At 44.6% G+C, this 18,944-nt stretch overlaps 1 protein-coding gene and 1 long non-coding RNA gene across 2 annotated transcripts in view; one reads left to right on the top strand and one right to left on the bottom strand.

The window, feature by feature from the left end:
• Positions 1–18,944, top strand: part of igsf21a (immunoglobin superfamily, member 21a) — a 100,200-nt gene that overhangs the window by 12,575 nt on the left and 68,681 nt on the right. The window lies entirely within an intron of this gene.
• LOC133161941 (uncharacterized) lies at positions 7,947–8,682 on the bottom strand. Its single transcript, XR_009716146.1, has 3 exons — positions 8,565–8,682; positions 8,265–8,355; positions 7,947–8,058 (listed from the first exon to the last, which is right to left on the bottom strand). It is a non-coding gene; the product is annotated as an uncharacterized LOC133161941 (long non-coding RNA).

The following is an 18,944-nucleotide window of genomic DNA, read 5'->3' as shown; positions in this document are numbered from 1 at the left end:
CACCTGTTGATAACAACATGATGACTTCCACACACACAATGCTTGAATTTCCTGTTTTTGTTGTTCAGAAAAACAATTACCGTTTTCTTCCATGTATAATGCGCAAAATTTAACCAATTTATTGTCCTAAAATCTGGGGTGCGCATTATACATGGGTACAAAAAAATATATATATATTTATTTTATTTTTTATTTTTTTTAATCCGGATATGATACGGAGGCCGCCATTACAGATGCGCTTTCTTCTCTGCTGTTCACGTCAAACATGCTCCATACGAACACAATGCTCTCGTATCAGACGCTTGCTCGATCATCTGCTTGTTTGCTGTCACAATGTGCCCTACACAAATCCGAAACATTTCTTCGCTATCGAGTTTGCTAGCGCATGCGCAGTGATACTGACCGGCAGAATAACATCCGGTTGTTCCCAAAGATATTTTTTCTGAAATAATTTTACGTTAATCGACTTAAGTAGGAGTCAAAATTTGGGTGCGTATTATACATGGGTACAGGCTTTTTTCCAGCATCAACATGCCATTTTTAGGGTGCGTATTATACATGGGGGCGCATTATACATGGAAAAAAACGGTACACTACTTTTTTGTGAAAATGTTGTCCCAACACCGGCTGTTTAATGCCTCAATCGATGGCTTTGGCTCACGACTGCGTGAAACTCATTTATTATATTCATCATTTATGCTCAGTCCAGTCATCTGCTGACTTTAAAGAAACTTTGACAGCAACATTGGCAGAAGCAATACATTGCAAATCTATGACAACATTTGAAAGAAAATGTTTGACTTTTCTAGGTGCAGTATATTTGCTGATGCAACGGCAAATGCCCAAATGGGTCTCGACTTTTCCGTCTGTTGTGTTCACATTAAAGAAAATGGCTGGCCATCACCTTGCATTTGTATAGCCATTTGCAGCCTGCGTTGCCGCGGCGCCCGTTGGGCAAAAGAGGCCTCACTGTTAAATTGAAATACTTTGCTGTCATTTTATTCGCCTTTATAGATGACCCTGCCCGGCCGCTGTCGTTTCCTCATCCGAGGCATTTGTGTAAAGATCCTCTGCCATTATCCAAGGTGCTTCCAACTCCACGCAAATCTGCAAGACGCCGCCGATAGCTATCAGCATGCTAATCTCCCAGTTGTCAGCGCAGAGGACTGCATAATTCCAGCTCTTTCACCATTCCAGCTCAGGCTACACACGAGTTTCTATTAATCCCATTGTCAGAGCTGCACTTGTAAGCAGACGACGGGAGGATTAGAAGACAGCCGGACGGGAAGGAAGACTTTGAAAGCCCCGCGTTGGTTTTCTTTGATTGAGGCGGCAGTCGAAACCGCAAGGCCACCAGGCCTCGGTGGGGTGCCGTGTGCCGACGCCTTGCCGCTTAATAAACAAAGCAGCACCCTTAGGATAAAAAAAAACATTGAAAACATTGCTTGCAGGTGTGCGAGCCTGATACACGGGGGCATTTTGCACAATCACAGTTTCTCAAAACACCCTCTGCACTCTACACACATGCCATGATGAATTCACTTGAGCATTTCCTTTCTGATACAATCAAAATAATGCCAAGCATGGTCAGAATATCAACATGTGACCAGAAGCGTTTACTCGTCTCAAATCCCTCAGCAGATTAAATGCACTTAGAAAATGGCGGCTGTCGGCGTAAAGGCAGGCTCGGATGAGTTTGCTTTTGTTTCATCGGATCCCATTTTGAAGTCTTTCTGTACCTCGGCGGCTTTTGCTCCGTCTTTGTTGGCTCTTTGCTTCTGTAAACTTTACTTTTCATTTTGTCACCGTCAGGACTGTTTATACTTTAATCTACTTGCTGACAGCTTTGTAGTTGACTGCATTTTAAGTGATAGTTGTTTGGTTTCCTGCGAGATGCTTTGGCCTTGAAGTGTGGAAGAAACATTGTCGACTCTTTATATCTTGGCCGCTTGGATGTCAGATAATAAAGCAAAGCTGTACTGGCATAGCCACAGCGAGCCCCACAATCGACAGTGTGGTCCACAACACTCCCTGCTTTCACCAGGGTGGTGCTGCAATTCTTTATCCTTAGAATATGTTGGATATCATATCAATGCACCTGGGATCTGTTTTTATTTCTGGGAAACGGCATACACATGTCTCCTTTCAGAATAAACCATCTCCTCTGGCTAGCACAAAAAGTGGCACATGAGAGAGCTGCGAGCTATTTGATATTCTCAAAGGCTCGGCGGCCGCTCCGGATGGAACTCTCTGAGTCGCCGTTGTCCTTTGTCAGTGAGGGCGGGACATTGACAACACACTTCAGAAACTGAGTGTTAGCTTGCTGGCTTTTGCACAAAACATGTATCTACTCAAAGTTCTTCCCTGGAGTAGTACTTTATGACTTGATTTGGACAGACGTGGCAAATGTAGAGCGTAAAAGGTCATCAGAAAAACAATACAGCATTTTGATATTTAGAAGCATTCAATTATCTATGCAGTGTGTTCAATGTAAATATGTTATTTGCCCAAACATTGCCAAATAACACATTTTAGATCTGTAATTGCAATACCGTGAATATTTTGTGCTCGCGGTTATGACATCATCACAATCTGATCCCAGAGCAGGCCTAATCTGGAACAATCTGTTCCGATACTGTCACGCTCCTGTTGGGAGCATCAGAGGTTTGCAGTCCACTCGTCCGTGCCTTTGAAAGGCTCCTCCATCACCACGTGTATTTGTGCTTTGGGCAGCACTCTGACAGAATCAAGCGCTTGCCAAACGCTCAGCTGCAAAGCGTCAGCAAAAGGTAATCAATAGAGATTTGCAGGGGGAACTTTTCCCCGCCATCAGCTGCGACACGGAGGCCCGCCCGCCGCTCGATTGTACAAACAGCGAGGCTCAGCTGCAGGCCTTGTGTCGTTTTCAAGGGTTTGGCCACGTTTGGAATCACAACAGTGGGGGCCGCTCGCTGAGCACCTGCGCCGGGTCAACTCCAAAGGTTCTGCTCACGTACCATCCTCTTCATGCTGTCCTTTGGCGGAGAACTAAAATCTAATTACTGCAATATGGGGCATGTGAAGGCTGAATGTTCTGAAAACCCCTAAATACAGATTCACCTAAGACCGTGAAATTTGGTAGGCATATCTATCATTAGTAGACCCTCGAAAAAAAAAAGTCTTCATGCCCACAAAGACAAGAATTTGAATTCGGTCTCACACTCAGACATCCTGTCACAAGCTTGGCGACTCTGCCTTGCCAAAATGTGAGTAAGACATAAGTTAAGTCTCAGCAGTGCTTGCGCCCTGAGATGTTTTAAAAAAGGCAACACCCGAAGGCAATTTGATTTTGGCGTGTAAAATTAGTTTGACATGAGTAAACCCGCCCCAACAAAATTCTCAAGAAGCCATGCCCAAAAAGATCCAGCAAGTGAGTCTACCACGGAACAGACTTGTCAAGAATCGAGTTACCTACAAAGTCTTGCTATCCGCCTTGGAAATTCAGCACCTCACGCCAGCTTCACTTAGAAGAGCAAAATATGCTCAATTTATCAACTGTAAAAAAAAAATCTCAAAGAGCTTTGCCCAAAAAGGCACAGGAAGTTGGCCATTTTGATTTATTGTTATTATTTTGGAATCACTTTTAGATTTAAATACATATGGTGTATATCATAATAGACGTAAAATGTGTACGTTTATTCAAAATGAGAGCGAGGACACTCAAGGATAATTTGGGATTCTTCTTTTTTTCCCCCGCATCGCTGTATGCAGTGAGGTGATGAAACGCTTGATTAAACGCAAGGCGGAGGAGTGCACACGTGTCTTCCAAAACATATGCAAATATTTTTTTCCTTTTCCACATTCTTGCCTTTCATGCATTTTCACACGCAAGGCTTGCTCATGCATATTCACACGAACACTGGGTCGGGCCGGGCCAGGCTGGCCACAAGAATGCAGGAGCCACGTGAGCCAGAAGAATTACGTCGGCACATTTTGAGGCGAGCGAGTTGTGTTCAAAGCCACATTTGGAGCCGAACCTTCCACAATCAACTAAACACATATTTTCAGCCTGACGCCTTCATGTACGAGATTCGGCAAGTTGACAGTTTCATGATTACCAGGAGCAGATTCATATGTGTAGCAGTCTAAGGTTTCAAATCTCCATTCATGTTGACTATAAAAAAAAACAAATTACACGATTGAAAGCGTAAGCCTACTTGTGCCTTGAATTAAAAAAAATTAAAAACTGCCAGTTTCATTGGGTATTACAAGTGGATCCTGTATAAGGAGTCTGCATTTCAAGGGGAGTGGACTGCTTTGTCCCACTTGATGACCATTCATTGCTAGTTTTGTCTTGAAGCTTGCAAACAAAATCATTTCAATGTGTCGTTTAACGATTTGAGAAACGCGTTTTCTTTTCACAGCATTTGGGGGGGGAAACTTAATTAAAAATACATTCCACAAACTCTTTTACAATGGAAAATACTCGATCGATTTTTAGACACCACCTGGTAAAAATGTAGAAAAAAATAACCCCAGTGTATATGCTTGGGCGGACAATACTGCAAAGAAGATGCTGCTTTAAAATGTGCATGAATACTTTGAACAAACGATACTCTCCCGTGAAGATCCAATTGGTCCATGAGAAAGTTGGCTTGGCTGGATTTTTCATCAAAGTCCCAGAGCACGTATACAACACGTAATGCTTTTTGAGAAAGCTATACATACATATTTTGTGCCATGCACTAGATGAGAGCCACAATAAAGTGCAAGATCTCCCAGGAGGCTTCCGAATAACAATCTGTCCTGCTGCGTCAGCCGTCAAGCGCATCTCATGTTTATCCGGGCAGGTATGCTTTTTTCCCCCACCAGAAGCTTTGATGAGCTGAAATACAGAATGGCTTGGATTGAATTCCATTTTGCTTTTTGTTTTTTGATTGGCCAACCCCCTCCACCGTTTCTGATTGCAAAAATGTTTCATCGTTGGACAATGTGGTCAAGCCATAAAACATTTTTGTGATTTAACTGATTTTTCGTATTAATGACTTAAATGAATCTTCTTTCAGTCATCATTGGTAATGTTGTAGACAATACATTTAAGCAAGTTTGCATCATTGGCGGGTCCCACTTTTGGCTAAACCCTCCCGAGATCTCCGTTTTGTACGACTTTATCCAGCAGCTCGATGGTGGCAGCGTGTCAAAGAATTGAAGGTCATTCCATCCACCGAGAGGCCAAGCATGATTCCATTCATCTCATTTTTGCTCCGCTGATGTCTTTACAATTGGATCCGTGCTCGATGCACTTTGACGGAGGCTGAAATAATGCGGATTATCTCGGAATATCTTCAGAGATAGAGAAAGATTTGAGGGTTACGCGTCGTTTAATGATTCATTATCACTCCAGGCCAGTGGAAATAGATGAGCAAAATTTGATCCTGATTAACAACGCAAATGGGTTTCCCCGTAAAACCAAAGCACACGCTCCGGCTATGCGGCATGTCTGGCGTTCATATTTGCAACTTGATCACGCATGCGCTAATCCATCACCATCGACAGCCGTCATTAGAATCATAAGCAGAGCACGCTCCCAAAAGGAGCTCCCGCTGTGCAAACTGGGACTACCTTGATGATGCAAGGAGGCGGCTCGGTCAAATTAATACATAACACCCAAATTATTTCACAACAGATAACGCTTAATTTGCAAAGCATTAATAATAATAATAATAATAATAAATTATATTTATAACGCACTTTACATTTGGGGAAATCTCAAAGTGCTAATGGCATGCCACACAACTGAGGTGCCAGACGTAGCCACACACATTAAGAGTACTGTGTATGTCTTGATTCAACAGTGACCTAACATACGTAGGTTGACCCAAATCTTCAAAACTACAAAGATAACATAACAGTATAACAAGAACTAATTGCTATCTCGACAAGTGCATGCTGTGCACGGCGCGAAAGAAACAGAAGAGGCGGAGGCAAGACAAAGGCCAACGGGCCGAGAGCGCTGTGATTTAACTAATGAGCCGCAGGTGAAAACAAGGACAAAATACACGGCGGAAACAAGAGCTCCACAAACTGAGTTGACGAGCTGTCGTATTTGTAGCGGCCATCACACATATCATCCTACACGACATCATTATTGGGGATAATTCATCCATCCATCCATTTTCTGAATCACTTAGTCCCCACGGAGGTCGCGGGCGTGCTGGAGCCTATCCCAGCCGTCATCGGGCAGTAGGCAGGGGACACCCTGAACCAGTTGCCAGCCAAATTATTGGGGATAGTGAAATGAAGAAATAAACAGCCCTTTTGTCTTGCCACTGTTTGCGTGTGCATCGGTAAATGAGGTTTCTCGTCACGAAGACATTGCAAATGATTTTAATCTTGCCTGACTCGTCCTCTGAATGTGGCCGAAAGTGCACGTAGCAGCGCTGTCTGTTTGCCATCGCGGGTCTTCCAGTTCGAGAAACAACCACCTGCTTTGATATCATACCGCACAAGGTTAAATGCAAACGATGAACACTACTGACATCTTGTACCGTCGTATTCCGAATTTATCGGGCTGTTGCTAAAAGACGGTTCTTATGGAGGGTGCTGGCTTGACCTCAGAAATCTATATTCTTCCACAAGCCACACCCAAAGATAACAATACGACGCCGTGCTGTGCAAAGCAAATGTACATTTTTACATTGCTGTCGGGAACATGCCGTATTTGGGTCACCACTTGCCTCCAAATCCGCTTTCTTTCCCAAGGTGATTAATCTCCCAGACAAAGCCATGTCGGCACACAAAAGTTATCCAAGCGCGCATAAAGGCAAGTTGACGCATTGCCTGCAAAACATCGACGGACAAACCTTTTTTTTTGCTAAGCGCAGAAAATTAGTCGGTGCAACATTTGTTCTTTACAACTGGTAAAGAAAATCGGCGGAGAAAATAAAGATTATGTAACATTTTAGTTTGACGCAGGAAAATGAAAGAGTGCCTATATTTACTTTTTTTTAATTAAAGATGAGTCAGCCTGACTGTCACCCTTCCACTTTTATCAAATCCCAATTGAAGACAATCAGCTTGACACATTCTGGTATGGCGGTGCCTCTTTGGAATGTCATTTTCCGTCTCACCAATCTCAGTACGTCCGAATTTGTGCTTGTGTTGGCGGCCCTGTCAGCGTCAACACGTGTGCTGACCCAGACGAATTATACCGAGGTCCGTCGCTCTCGACGACTCCACACGTGCTTGAACCTTTGGCTGCGCTTTGATTGATAGCGGGATATTTATATGTGCTCTCATGCTGCCAGCTCTCCACGTGTTCCAGCCTATTAGCTTCAGTTAAGAGTGATTTCCTAGGAGACGTGCTAATCGTTTTTTTTCTTTATCTTTGGGCAAGTGTACAACCACATCAAATGACTTAATTCATCAATCCCTAAGTTTAATTGAGACTATTTTAGGCCTTGTTTTTTCCTCACAGCTCCTCATTATGCTTACTTTCACACCTGAAAATGTAATTTGAATGAGGAGTCTGTCTCTCGCTGCAGTGGTCCAGACCTTTCCCTACAGACTGGTGTTCAGATTAACAGAAATTTGTTTTAAAAAAAATGCCAGTTGAGCTCTAAATCTTCATCAATCGTCCTGGGTCAGTACCTGGCAAGTGTATTTTAACATCATGGGTTTCCACATTTGAAAAGAAAGGACTTGACCAGACCAGGACCCCACTCTTTGTTCGGGTTTTTAACGAGTAAAACAAGGTGAAGAACCTGTAACACATACAAAAAAATGGATGAGTTTAAACAAAAGGAACAATTTTCTTCCAAATAAACAATGTAGATAAAGTTCTATTCTTTTTATTATAGGACAGAGACGAAAAGGTCATGGTTATTATTTCAAACAAAAGTCAGTACACAACTTAATGCTTGTCATAAAGACTAAACTAAATGAGTCCAGTTGTGAACTGTGAGCTCACCTTGGTCTCCTCTTCCAATCATGGGTTTCCACATTTGAAAAGGAAGGACTTGACCAGACCAGGACCCCACTCTTTGTTCGGGTTTTTAATGACAGAACAAGGTGAAGAACCTGCAACACATACAAAAAAATGGATGAGTTTGAACAAAAGGTACAATTTTCTTCCAAATAAACAATGTAGATAAAGTTCTATTCTTTTTATTATAGGACAGAGACGAAAAGGTCATGGTTATTATTTCAAACAAAAGTCAGTACACAACTTAATGCTTGTCATAAAGACTAAACTAAATGAGTCCAGTTGAGAACTGTGAGCTCACCTTGCTCTCCACATTTGAAAAGAAAGGACTTGACCAGACTGGGATTCCACTCTTTGTTCGGGTTTTCAATGAGTGAAACAAGGTGAAGAACCTGTAAAACATGTAAGAAACAAAATGGATGAGTTTAAACAAAAGGTACACTTTTCTTCCAAATGTAGATAAAGTTCAGTTCTTTTTATTAAAGGACAGAGAAGAAAAGGGCTTGAACATAGTTATTCTTTCAAACAAAAGTCAGTACACGACTTAATGCTTGCCATAAAGACTAAACTAAATGAGTCCAGTTGAGAACTGTGAGCTCACCTTGGTCTCCTCTTCCCATGAGTTTTTTCCTTTCCCCGTGGAGCTCAGTGCGATTCGTTGCTACTGCTGCGTTGCTCGCTGATCGAAAGGACTGTTGTTTGCTGCTGCTGCTCACTGGACAAGAGGATTGAGCTGTTTGCTGCTTATAAACCCAATCAGGATAGATTGCACTCAGCTTTTGAGGCGCTCTGAGGTCATACCCCTGCAGTGACCCCTTGTGGTCACATGCACCCACAGACAGGTGCGCACCTACCAGGTCGCCGCAACAGTCCCAGCAGTTGGCTGAAGATGAAGAGGTTTTCAGTCCCGACGCTTCCCCCACGGTGTTGTCTTCTACTGTACTGTCCGGAAACCCAGAGAAAGAATCCATTAGCCGTCGGATTCAGAGTGCGGCGTCTCTCCGACCGACTGCTCTGCAAAAAGCACTTCTCTGCATCCAATGTCAGCTCTAAGTGATTGGGGCCCAATGATCTGTTCTTTACTCATTACATTCGTCCATTTAGATGGAAAGCAGGTGCACACCGGAGCAAAACCGAGCGCGTTGTAAATGTAGTGTGGAAACCGAATGACGACCTTTGGACTCGCGTTAACGCACTACCGTGCCTCGCTTTTCAACCGTTGGCAGGGAAGCACTTTGATCATTAAAAAAGAGCACAAGCGACCGCATTTTAAAAGGACTCTTTTTAGTGGGTATCGTTTTTTATGGTTGGTGGGGGACCAGTCGTACCTCAGTGATAACCCAGTCTGACCGGCCCAATCGCCTCTTAAATGTTGATTTATTTTCTGATGGTGCGTAACAGTACCCCAAGTTCTTATGAATATTCAACAACAGCTCATGCATATTTATTTCCAAATCTCTTTGTACCACCAACTGTGTCTTCTAAAGGGCTCATCAAGCAAACATTTACTCATTAGAAAAAAAAGTCTTTACTTCTGTCCTCCTGAATGAGCACCGCTTACCCCCCCCCTCGCCCATCCCTGAATATTGCTGAATATGCTTTATAGATTCGTGTGAGGATAAAGTCTTTCGGCCTTTCTGTTCGTTTCGATGGGACCTCTTGTTCGTAAAAAGAATTGCATTCATAACGACAGCTTTGAGGATAATTGGCTGCATGATTTAGGACCTCGGAGGGCTCTTTAGTCCATGGAGGCTTTAGCAGCAGGCACCCCCTACCGCCAGGATGGAGATGTTATTGGAGCTTCCAGTGGAGGGGCGTGAAGCGGCCTCTCAGGTCCATTCATCTTCCTCGCAGCACGCCGGCTTTTTCCCGCTCATTAGAGCTCGACTTACGCTCTAATGAGGAAGCAGGCGGGGAGTTGGCAACGGGGCGGAGACACTCAGCGGTCAATTTATTTTTGTTTGAAGGTGACCACGCCGTTTAATGGAGGGCGAGTGCTCGCTTCACGTGCGTCCCCGGAGTTGTGCGACTCCTCTCGCTCAACTTGTTTGTCTCCTCGTCTTTCTTCCGCCCTGGCAGAGGAGGCGCTATTCCTATCGTGAATAATGCGTGTCAAGCGCAGAGGTCAAATGGAATGGGTTGCAGGAAATAATGACTGGAGCCAGGCTTACCCGGCCCGCCACCAGATTGTGGAGCGAGCGGCTAAGCTCGTCATAAAAAGACGGCCGCCGTCGAATGCTCGCCATGTCCTTTAAGCGTTATGAATATTGGAGAGGCAATGTCAAAATGTCCCCCCGCCCCTCTCACCCCATTCTGGCATGGACGATCCTGATGTCATTTTCACCCGGGCTTGGGGGAATATAGCCCCACAGTTCATCGGCGGGTCACACGGGCATGTTTGTTGGCTGCAAAGTCAATCCTTGACAGAGTGACAGTCGCGCCGAACGACTTTGTGCCATCATCCTGCATCACCCTCCGCTCAAAGATAATATTTATTGTGTCTGTCTTCTCGTCATTGAACGACTTTGCACCGTATATCCTGCAAATGTCTTTTCCCGACCTCCGTTCACTGTTTTCTCCTTTTGTCTGGCCACAATTAAACACATCGCGCTAATGGGCTATTTGCACAAATAGCAAAAAAAACAACCCACAATTAATCGTACCACGTCATAACAGGTTTGAATATTTGTTTTAATCATAAATGGCTTGTGATTTGATATAGAAAGAAAATTAACTGGAAGCACAGGGAAAAACTTCCTGGAACCGCTATGAACAAACCTTGGCATTAAAATGCGATTAGGTGAATTTGTGAAGAGCAAACTGGTTACAATTTAAGAGCCGTAAAAACACAAGTCAGAGACCAGCAGCATGAGCCCACGGCCTGTCCTCCCTTCTTCGCCGTTGCGAGCTCACTGTCAACGAACCACAGTAGCATTTATGTCGTCAAGTTAACTGACAGGCGGCGCACAAAATAAGACATTAAATGTCACTGGCGGGTTTTTTTGCGCATGGGCGTACAAAAGCCGAGATGTTGTTATTTGGAACATAACATGTCACCTGTCTGACAGAGACAGAGCGGGGGGGAACATCATTTGGAACGTAAGTCAACTTTCACCGTGTGACTTTGAAAACTTCACAAAGAAGTGATGAAGACAGAATGGCATGGCTCTCCCTCGCTTGCGTCACAATTTGCGTCATGGCTGGACTTTCGTTTCTTTTTATGTGTCTTTAGGAGCATTAGTTTGCACTGGTGGTCTTCTTTCCTTTGCTTGTGTTTAACAATGGTACTCTCAAATAAAAAGCTTTTTTTTCAAAAACTGTCATTAATTTGATATGCAAAGTAAAAGAAAAAGTGTGATTGCTCCGTCACTTGCAAGGGACTGCCTACTATATTTGTTTTGTTTGGATTCTTTTCGAAATGGCACTTGTTCAATCAACATGTTGGTTTGCTTTATTGCTTTTTTTTTTTTTCGGGTGAGAACGTTGAATTGCTTTGGCTGCTTTGGAATATATATAAAAAAAAATCACAAAACAAATTGTGTTCAAAGGTACTTGAGCTTACAAAAAGTCCTTGAAAAGCTTGATTATATAGTCAACATGAATGGCTGAGTGAAAGCCTCTGCATTATTGTCAGATGGGCTCAAAGTGCACGGATCAGCTTGTTTGTACTGTCGTGTAAGTACCATGATGGAAAATAAACACTTATGTTCTTCATTGCAAACTGTCAATTTAAACAATTACAAATACATTGCAGTACACATGTATATAAGATCTTATCAGGCTGTCCTTGATTTGTTTGAGCCAATTCCGTGTAAAGTGTGGCAGATTCAAGTTCCTTGTCGAGGTTTGGATATATTCATCACAAGTGCCATGATTTTGCAAAGAAACAAGAGTCTCTCCAAAGCAAGGTCAAAGAGTTGATTCTTTTGAGCGATGGCCAACCTGCTTGCTCTTGAACAGCTGCGGCTTCTTGGCAGCCGCTGATAATTGTTTGCAAATGTCAGTACTTCAGAGTGATTCACGGTTATGGCGGAAAAATCACAACACCCTCCATTTCCAGTTTAGCTTTGCTTTTTTTTTTCTTCCAAACATCTCACTCGGTCATGTTTAGGAGACACCTGCTCGGTACGATTTGGCAAACAAACACACATTTGCGCCTTTGTGCCTGCTTAATATCTCAGCGTCCGGAACGGGCGGGATGAAGATGGCGGTTGATTAATATCACATCTGCCCATGCATTGAAGTGCTGATTTCTAATTTTTAATTTAAACCCTGAATTATCGGCTCTGAAATTATGGATGAGATTTTTCATTCTGAGGAATGGCCCAGTCCTTCACCGGCCCGGCCAACTCCAGAATTAGAGGCTCTCTTTAGCAGCGACGTTCACACCCGATTGCTCGTCCCCCCGATGGTGATAACCCAATGTCCCCGTGTGGCTAGCCGACCTTGTGGGTAGGTTCACGGTTTTGCCAAGGATGACGCTCGCCTTCCTTACTTAGGAGGGGATGTAGAGACGGATGAGCCTCGCCGGTCATGGAGGGGTGGCGGAGGAGGACGTCCTCCATCTTGGAGCTTGATGTGATCACTCGCAGCCATCGCTCAAAACGGCTACGATGCACATTTCGGCCCATCGCGCGTACCGCCGGTGCCTTCCTGATTTACAATCAAAACGCAAACCGGCAGTCCATCACACGCAGACTACAGACACTCATCTGGAACAACCAAAATGGCGACAGTCCAAATAATGATTCCAATCTTATCATTTACACCACTGACAAAGCTTTAGTTTGTATTCTTTTTTGTAGTCCTTCCGGTTCACTACATTTTGGTGCACATTTTGCTTCCATATCACAAATTTCTTTATTTTGGTAATCGAAAGTAATTTGACATTACTTCTTGTTCTTTGGACTGCTCCCTAAGGCAGATCAATCGTTTCCATTTCACTCCGTGCTCTGCATCTTCCCGTGTGCGGTTTATGTTCTCTCCCCAGGCTTGCATGGGAGAATGTCCGAAGATTCCTTCCATCAATTACTATCTATGTACGTATACTGGCTGAGGCTGTGTGTTTAGTTAGAGATAATTATCACGGTTGTTTGATTGCGTTGTATATTTCCTGGCAGCTGGCGCGTCGCCGTATGTATAAACCGCCCGTCGTCTCAGACAAATTCAATTATTTTTGACACGGAAAGAAAACAGAAACAATGGCTGGCACGTCGTCCAATAAAATGAAGGGGGCGAGCGAGCGGAGAAAGTATCCGAGCGTTTAGCAGCTCGCATGGGTGTGACACGTGTTACCTGTCGACAGTTGCCCGAGCGCCCACGCGCCGCTGGCTGCACACAATTATTGCCTCCTCACAGGCTTGAAAGGAGCTGTCAAAAATAATATTGTCTCTCTCCGACTTGCGGTAAATAAAAACTTTTAAGCTGCCGCTTTTTCTCACCTCATCACACAACAATTGGATTCAAATGAAGTCAGTGGAAGCAAGGCGGCCATCGGCTCTTTCGGGATCTTAAACCTATACAAAAGGTTTCAAGATGGAATTGGGTATTGCAGGGGTTGTTCTTCTGGGAAAATTGCAGACAAGATTCTGGAGGTTTGGTCAATCAATCAAGATGACTGACAGAATGAAGAGCGATCAGCATCAAATGTAACAAAGCAACCGTGGTGGACCCACAACATGTGTGGGACGCAGCAAAGGACATCAGGCCCCTTCCTGTAAAGCCATCTTCTTATGTGGCTACTGGCAAGCGTCAGACAACGTTGTAGGACTTATTGATCCTTCTTCTGTGGAGGAGTTTGCTAAGGATCACTTATCTGCTCTGGAACATGAAAAGCTGGAGTTGAAGGAAGGATCTGTGATAGATTGTTTCTTGTCTGAAATCACTAAGCTCCTGCCACATCCTTCTTTTCCACTGTAGGCAGAAAACTCTGGACGTGTCCATCAAATCCAAACAGCTCTGAACTTATTTTGTTCACTGCCAATACCGTCTACCAATATGGAAGGAGATTCTCCCAAGTGCACAAGTTGGTGATAGAAATTGAGCACAGTAACTGTCTGTGTGGTTTGTGGGCCAATCTTCTATTCCTCCTTAAGGCTTGTAAAGCTATGCGGCCAACATTGGAGATGGTCCTGTTGTGCAGAGTTACAGGGCGAGCTTTCATTTGGCCGCCATGACCAGGGACTAAGATGCTGCAGAGCGAACGTGGTCTTTGCTACCTGAACCTGCCAGATGTAATCTATCTATGCCTGCTTACATTAATTTGCCTTCCTTTCCCTAATGCGCTTCGGCCCAATTAACACAGTGGCTCTTTTTGCAGTGGAGCTTGGTGGGGTGGGGTGGGCTTGGGGGTTTATGGCTGGGTGGCGCATGTGTCAGAGTTGCACTTGGCTGCATCCTCGCTCCGAGTGCCTTCCCAAACGGAGGGGCAGCCGTGAATACCAATGCTTGCCGCTTCCTGCAAAGAGTGATACGTATTCCCACCGTTTGGCTTCCCCAAGCGAGACATTTTAGAAATGCATCGACTCCCGAAGGTTAAAGAAGGTGAAAGAAGAAAAGGCCTTAAAGGCACGCAAGAGTGGACGATTAGAGGAGTGCAATGGTGGGGGTGAATGAATTTGCGTTGTTTGGGAATGGTGCTGCTGCTTTATGCACTTTTCCAGGGAACATCATTTGCTTCCATTCTCACTCATCAATGCCATCTTTGCAAAAACAAAGACCATCATTAAGCATCACTGTTTTGTTCCGATTTAATGCACCACATAGCCAGATCAATGATAGGGCCACACTTGACACACAATATACATGCGGGAATACACAACAATCCAGCTAATTGGAATTAGCCACAGGACATGACACCTATCCTATTGATCATTGTAAATGCCGCCAAAGTGGGCAACAATGGTGCTGAACGCTGAGAACCTGTGATTGGCAGAATACAATGCCCTTTTAGTACTTCAATCAGAACATATTTCATCAGCCCAAAATATGAAATTTGGTTCAGTGACAGCTTGGTGAGAGTGTACTTGTCAGTCTTGCATGAATTGTGAAATGGTTTCACTGCATCAGAAAATGAACAAAAAAAGCAGCTCACAGCAGGTACCAATCATTCCTCAAGTGTTAAAAGATTGCGTGAAATGCACTGCGAGGGTTGGCGCATCGTCTCCCATCCCATTAAAAATAATGCGTTCCAAAAACATTCATGATGCTTAATTTTACCAAACGTCAATCAAGGAAATGTAATTCGGTGCGGCCCGTGTGGTGCAGTTTTCATTAGAGCGCTAATATGCTAATAATTAATTAGGGAAATGTTTGCAATGCTACCATACAGCGTGGTTGTACAACATAAGCGAGGTGTAGCCAAGCGAAGAAATTACAATACAATTCTGTCAATTACACTTGACAGTAAAGATAATTGACCTTAATTGACTTCCAACAGGAGGATATGAATTGTACAGGACAGTACGGGACCTCACTAAAGTTTGCCCCATCTCTGTTGCCCCAAGTAAAAGCGCGACAGTGCCACAAATCTCTAATGTTTTTGACCTTATTTCATGATTTTAATCAGCACACCAACGCCCTCTCGAGCACGTAATCGGCTTTGGCCGTGTCTCTCCTCTTTCTCCTTTGTTTGGCGGTAAATGCTGAGCGCTCGGTACAAGGAGCCTTTGCTTGACTCGCCAATATGCCGTTACTTTTTTAGAGAGTTGACTCGCCGTGGAGGACTTTGAAGACTCCGTCGAAGCGTGCATCTTAAGAGCCCGCAGAGGGCTGAAACAAAGCATGTCGGCAGCGGGCTGGCGATGCAGGCGGCGGGGGGTCTGGCAGGACTTTAATCCGGGCCGCAGCGCTGATGAATGGCCGCCAGAGTTTCATTCTTACCGCTGCGCTTGGCTGCTGAACGCTGATGGAAATCCTGCGTACCCGTAAGGTCCTTTTGATGCTATAGCCAAGCAAGGATCATGGCCCCCGGCTGTTTGGGGGCCAAACTGTTGGCCAAGTAGGTGCTTGGTGTCAGGGCCCAGGTAGTTTTGAGCCAGTGTTTCCAAACTCGTGGTAAAATTAGGCCACAACAAGGGCATCTAACTGCTGCAGTATTAACACAGACACTCATTGAAAGAGAGTTTCCAGTTTCCCGTTGATCTCCGCTTGCTTGACACCATCTTCCATCCATCCATCCATTTTCTGTACCGCTTAGTCCCCACTGGGGTCGCGGGCGTGCTGGAGCCTATCCCAGCCGTCATCGGGCAGTAGGCGGGGGACACCCTGAACCGGTTGCCAGCCAATCGCAGGGCACACAGAGACAAACAACCATTTGCACTCGCACTCACACCTAGGGACAATTTGGAGTGTTCAATCGGCCTACCAAGCATGTTTTTGGGATGTGGGAGGAAACCGGAGTGCCCGGAGAAAACCCACGCGGGCCCGGGGAGAACATGCAAACTCCACACAGGGAGGGCCGGAGGTGGAATCGAACCCGCACCCTCCTAACTGTGAGGCGGACGTGCTACCCAAGTGCATCTTGTCATACCAAATCATTGAGGCTCAAGATTTGCAGAGGAAAAATCTCAAGATGAAACCATGTAGAACAAATGTCCCTGAAAGCAAAGATTGGATTTCACAAAGGGCAAGAAAGCCTAGAGGGACATTTCGGACATGCCTTGCTCAAGGGCAGCTCCTTAAGGTCACCATGCAGTCGAACGTAATGCGGGTGAAATTCAATTAAGTCGCACGTCCTGTCCTTGCGTTTTGGGCCTCTGCGCCACACTTCATTTCATTGCCGTTTTTCCAACGTGCGTCGCCTCCATGCCTGTGAGTCGCGTGATGATTGGGCTCTAACATTCTGACTCGGTCGTGCTAAATAGCAAAGCGTGCGGGACTTGAGTCACAATTTTAGGACTTGGGACTATTGGCTAAAACTGAAGACGTGACTTTGACTTGATATAATTATGGAGACGTGACTTGAGTTAGACTTGACATTGCGTGCCTTGACAGTAGGAATCTGCTAGCTAGAGGGAACATACGAGACACGAGTGTAACTGATGTAACTTCTTAAATAGGTGCCCCCCTCCTCTTTCTCTGATGTCAAGGCCAACCAGGTCTCCAGCTTGTACCTCTGAAAGCCTTTGAATGTGAAGCAAGAGTGACGCAGGAGACATACGGCGTCTCAACTTCACCCCTGCTGAATTTTGGCATTCGGAGCAGCCATTTTCTCCACGCCGCCCTCCCTAATTTACCGCCAGCGCTCGTGACCCGCGCTCGGGCGAAACTTTGCTCGCAGAATGCAAAAACGGCGATGGACCGAGCTCCTCGCTGCCCCCCACCTCCTTCAGCGTTCCCACGACAACTTGCTGCTTCTAAGACCCTTTGTTAATATGCCACCCGAGTCTTGTGTTGCTTATTAAAGACACAATAGAACATCTCCTTTGTAAATACAAACAGACACTTTGTAAATGGGGAACCCGAGGTGAAAATAACATGCAGACACTGTTTATCCCAAGTGGTATTTCCGTGTAAAACAATGATTCCACTGCAAGCAGGCTTGTGCGCAAATCGGAATATCAAGTAGCATGGAAGAAGATAAACTGCTATTTGGAAGATTGCTTTTTTGGTGGACGGTAATCAAGTCGGAGAGTTTGGTGGGGAGGGTGGTTTGTACTGGCCTAGCGCTGGTGTCCACTTTACTTTACAAGGCAAACAAATAACCCGTTTGAGCAGAACAGACAAGTTCTGACACGGCCCGAATGTATTTGTGTCTGCCGCCGATTTGGCGAATTACACGCCCGCCCGACGTTATCTACTTGGCCAACGCTTCATTTGTATTCCGGGCTTTTGTGCGGACGTTCAAATGTGAGAACCTATAACATTTAGCTAACAGGCTCTCATTTATCTCCCTGAAAGTACTGCAAGACGAAAGCTTTGTATTCAGCGTTTTTTACACTCTTTGACACTCAACGGAGGTCAATTGTTAATGTGACGGGCTTTAGAAGAAGCTTCATTATTTTGCAGTGACAATAAAATAGATATGGTGAGGGTGAAGCGAGTGAAGCCACTACTTTCTCTGATTGGCAGAAGTCTCTAAGATGACGTATTTGTCATCTTTGGCTGAGAAAGGCCTCTTCCGACCCCCATCATCTCCGCCCGACCTTCAAGTGTCAGCGCAGATATCGCAAATTCACCCCGCAGTCGATGATGACAAGATGTTTTTGAAATGCACTTAGCAAGGAGCCAGATGGCTGAGTTATTTCTACATGACTGACAGGAGGGATGCAATTACGGCTTTCTTCCCAATGAATCCACCCAGTTATGTCAAAATGATCCTTTTTATATCATCTAAATGGATATCAATGAATAAGAAACACACACAGACCAGGAAACCTTTAAGGTAGGACATAATGCATCCTCGAGTGGAAGTAATAGTAATCAAAGTCATCTGTGCTAAAAGATTCATGAGCTTGATGGAAATTTAACAGGGGAGCATGCTACACGTGAGCTGATCATTTCTTGGTGAAGCAGCATGTGGTTCTTTGCCCGAGGATATTCCTGAAAAGCGTATTCCTCAAGACCAAGAGCAATTTGTGTGGATTCCGAGATACGAGCTGTTGTTCATTTTTGCTCGTCAGATAGTTCTTCCAAAGAACATCTTCAAGGTGTTTATTGCTACAACCAGTTGAACGTTTACCGTCAAACAGAAAATTCTATGTTGCGTATTTAAATCACATTTTCCTGAAAGTCAGCTACCGTAATATAATAAAATCATAACCAGGCTACCAGATAGCGTACGTGCCTCAGTCTTCACAAGTAGACATACAGTATATGATAGGAATACTCAAAGGCATGTTTTCTTTATCCTCTGAGAAAAATGACGACTATTACTGTTTATATTATACCTCCCCCGCAGCAAATGCACAATGACCAATGAATGAAACTATTCCAGGATAATACGTCAGGACAGCTGCGACGCTTACCGTTTTGAAGTATG

The sequence above is a fragment of the Syngnathus typhle genome, linkage group LG11, assembly GCF_033458585.1.
Source record: "Syngnathus typhle isolate RoL2023-S1 ecotype Sweden linkage group LG11, RoL_Styp_1.0, whole genome shotgun sequence".
NCBI classification, from domain to species: Eukaryota; Metazoa; Chordata; class Actinopteri; order Syngnathiformes; family Syngnathidae; genus Syngnathus; species Syngnathus typhle.
This window is presented reverse-complemented; position numbering and strand designations above follow the sequence as displayed.